Source organism: Physeter macrocephalus, chromosome 16 (genome assembly GCF_002837175.3).
Source record: "Physeter macrocephalus isolate SW-GA chromosome 16, ASM283717v5, whole genome shotgun sequence".
In the NCBI taxonomy this organism is placed as follows: Eukaryota; Metazoa; Chordata; class Mammalia; order Artiodactyla; family Physeteridae; genus Physeter; species Physeter macrocephalus.
In genome coordinates, this window is record NC_041229.1 from 4993611 (window position 1) to 4997893 (window position 4283).

Sequence of the window (4283 nt, forward strand, 5' to 3'; positions counted from 1 at the left end):
CGCTGTTTCCCTGGACACACCTTCGGCAGAGGGCTTAGGAAGTTGCCCAGCAGAGAAGCAGTATATGACAGTGGGTAGAAAATGATGTCACCACAAGTTAGGTTGTAGAGAGGCATCTTTTGGTTGGAGAGGACATTGGTGAGCAGGCTGCACGTGAATATATTCCCATCTGATGAATTTGCAGGCATGCACGTGCCTCAAGTCCGCTCTGCGCAGAGATGCAGCACTAAAAATAGCTCAAAGCTCATTTCCCTCCTTTCCAATGTGTTGTCCCCAGCTCTCCTAGACAGAGCCCCTGCTGTCTGCCAGCCTGGGCTGGAATTAGCACGCCAGTGTCTATGCTGGAGGCTGACACTCTTCAGTTTACCTTGAGCAGCAGGGGAGTTCCTTGGTTACCTGCATCCAGGAGACTGGGAGCGCCCATCCTTAACCACAGGTTAAAAGGACGTCACCGACAGACTCACTGTCTCTGTTATTTCAGACAGCAGGCTGTTCCTGCCACCACCTCTCCACGGGTCCCAGCCTTTTCCCCCAGGGTAATCGGCTCCACCCTGACCTCATCCGGGAAAGCTCAGAGGAGCCCCACCTCGCTTCACCCTCCCCACCCTTCAGTCAATTCCCTCTCCCAGCTTTTATCCTTGTCACCCCTCTTCCCAAATACGTGACACTTAATTGCGATGTGTCAAGCTGTGTTAGTGACTCATGAGTATGTTTATGTATCTCAGCTCTTCAAGCTTCTGTGTACTGACTATATTACTCCCCACCCCACCGTAACATAGTAGAAACGGTGCTGGGCTTGGACTTGAATGCCCTGGAAATAAAAACTGGGATAATAATACTTATATTATTATTATGTAGGGATCTGGTAAAATTAAATGAGATGATATATACTTAACACATCAGAGGAGCTTGGTAAATAATAGTTGAATCTGAATCCTAGAATGTAAACTCTATAGGAAGTCTCCATATATATATATATATATATATATATATATATATATATATATATTTCCCCCAATGCCTAGTCTCTCTGAGGATAGAGACATTTAATAAATACCAGCTGGCATACCTTGATTTTTATCTTATTTACTTATTTATTTATGGCCAAGCCGCGCGGCCTGTGGGATTCCAGTTCCCCAAGCAGGGGTCGAACCCAGGCCCTTGGCAGTGAAATCGTGGAGTCCTAACCACTGGACCACCAGGGAATTCCCATACCTTGATTTTTAGGATACCTTTTTGGATCAGTCATCCTCTGCAAATGGGTGATTTGGGGCATCAACAAATTACAATGACAATGAGTTAACACCATTTGATAATTAAGCATCTGTATCCAATGGTCCCCATCGTTTGGGAAGGGGAGAGTCAACTACTTTCGGCGGCATATTCAGGACCAAGGCAAGCAAAACTGCAGTAAGCACATTGTGATGCACTTACTTGTGGCACTCACGACAAAGGACCTTTCTCCTACTACTTCCTCCTACTCTTCTGATCCATTCTTACTTTCAGCTGACACTCAGCTAATTAATTCCTACGGAGGTGCTGAGAGATAAGGCATGACTGATAAGGCATTAGTTGATAAAGGCTTGAGAACCCAGCCTGACTTGTTTTGCTAGACCTCCTATCACACCTGCAAAGTGGCTTCTAAAACATGAAAACTCTTTGCAGTCTCAAAGGGAACATTTTACTCAGGGTCATAGCGGAGGGAGGGGCAGTGAGAGATGCTGATCATCCCGAAGGCCTGCCATGTTGTGGCAGCTCAGATGTGGAGGGAGGTTTTCTCAGCCAGGAGTGGTAGGTGAGACCTTTGCCTCCTAACCTGGCCCTTCTGGTCCTTCCGGGCACCCCTTACTTGCTGCCAGGAGGCCAAATCACACTGACTCAGTTTACCGGGCTTCTCTCTGCCTCGCAATCACCTCACTTCTCAGCAGCTTCCGGAAGGGTTACTTTCAGAAATCTGACCATTCCTGCTCTTACTCCTGGAGTCCCAGCCGGGGACACCTTTTCTGGAAGGCTGCCTGGTCTTGCACATGGTTCTCATTCTCTTAGCGGGGTCCCTGCATGACCCTGGGGTGAGATGCCCTCGGCACCTTATTTGCATCACACTAATCCGAGGTCTGCAGAGGTGCCGGATGGGTAGATGCCCACACGCGCCTCATTTTTCGATTACGTTGGGTCACTTAAACATTGCTCTCTTTGGTCCTCACTAGAACCATATGAGAATTTGGAATCTTTGCTTCTTAATCCAGAGCTTTCCTTTACACCGTGCTGTCCTGAGCACTCAAGCCCAGGCATTCAAGCACAATGGATACATTCAGCTAAAGAAGAAAAAAAAACAACAAACAAACAAACAAGCTAGCTGTTTAAAAAAAGGTTCTCTGTGTCTTAAAATATCTTTCAAGGAGACAAAACATGGGATTTTCACCCAAGGTATTCAATAAACCAATAGCAGTAGCTTGGTAAATAATGGTAACTCGGCCAGTCTAGGTGTTTTCTCCCACCCTACTTCTCTGTGTCAGTAGCTGGTGATACCTAGCCACATGGACGTTGTTGTTGGGTGAGTGGAAGAACCTGCCTGCAAGGTGAATAACCTCTTTACAAGGCTGTCTCAGCAAAGCTTTTCTGAATTGTTGGGCAAGTTCTGTTAGTACATATACCTCCAGCCTCACCAAACCTGCTTTGCTTCAGGTACTGATGCCTTCTATCCATGGGCCCAACTCTACTCCATCCCGAAGCCAATGCAGACCAAGTCAGGCAGGAGAGAAGCTGCCTCACCTATAGATCTTTCTGTCCTATCCCTTTATCAGAAGTGAAGCCCTGGGCAACCATATACCCTCAAAGCTGCGGTCTCCCTTTCTCCTTTATTCTAGCCTACGATGACTATTTTCCTTGCTTTCTGCATAGATATTCCAGTTCTCCTTCTCGGGTGGCACTTGTTGTGAAGCCCTGTCCCTTAGTAGGACCCCAGTCACAGTCTCTCTTGCTAGAAGCTTTTGGGGAGCTGGACCCTCCTCTCACCATCCCCAGCTGCTTGCTGGGGTCCTGATCCAACCATTCAGATCACCTGGAGTCACTGCTGCCTTCCTGGTGTCAGCCATCTATCCCCACCGTCTCCACAGCCTGCCCCAGTGTATGTCTAGAATGATGCCTGATTCAGCCTTCAGTTCTCCATGTAGCCCTGGTCCCTAATTTAGGTTGTGGGCTCTTCTTGTAGGCCAGGGTACTGCTGAGTTGGTTTCTGTTGTCTGTCTTACCCATGTCCCTTTAAATCAAACTGATGACAAGTCACAACCTGCAGTTTCTTGAGAGTATGAACCAAATGGTAGGGCACATTTGAAGGGAGTTGCTCAAATTCCACTTCCATCCCCACCCCACGTTCTTGGCTTTTTATTCTGACATTAATTCCCACCTTGGGCACTGCCCAGATCTGGCAGTCTTCCTAACTTTTTCCATCCTACTTGGACCAGCTCTCCTCCCCAGTTTCTAGCCAGCTCACGCTTCTGCCTGGTATTTCCATGGTCTACGGGGTGAGGTCCATGTTCTACCTCCTAGTCCCTCAGAAATCCTCATTCTTTCTCCTGGCCAGCACTTTCCCGTCTCAGTCCTGTCTTCCCTCTCTCCACTAGGACTACGGTTGAGACTTAACTTTATGCATTAAAGAGCTATAGGAGGGGGAAGAGGACACCTTTAGTCTTGGCCTCATCGTTTCCCAGTTTGCTCCCACTTCCTCACAGCCAAGGCCATTGTTGACTATTTTAAAAACCGTAGCAAGGACTCAACCATTTATTCTGTTGTGTGTGTATTTTTAAAAATCAGTTTTAAAGTCAATTATTTACTTGTCATGCTTTAAATTTTGGGTTTTGGATGAGAAAAACGTAATCACCGTATGTGTATGTGGCAGAGACAGTGCTCACTTGGTATACCCCATATACTCCCCCAATTTCCCAGCCTCCCTTGCAGGTAGGTAAGAGCTATGCTCAAGCTCTGACAGGTCAACTAGAAATGGAAATGTCTTCTCTACCTCTCCTTTCCCCTGCATTGACCTTGAGACCTGCAAGCTGAGATGGATCCCTGAGCCACACCTGATGGACAGATGTCTCTACTGACCCACACTGGATTTTACATGCATAAGATATCCACCTCTTGGGCTTCCCTGGTGGCGCAGTGGTTGAGAGTCCGCCTGCCGATGCAGGGGACGTGGGTTCGTGCCCCGGTCTGGGATGATCCCACATGCCGCGGAGCGGCTGGGCCCGTGAGCCATGGCCGCTGAGCCTGCGCGTCCGGAG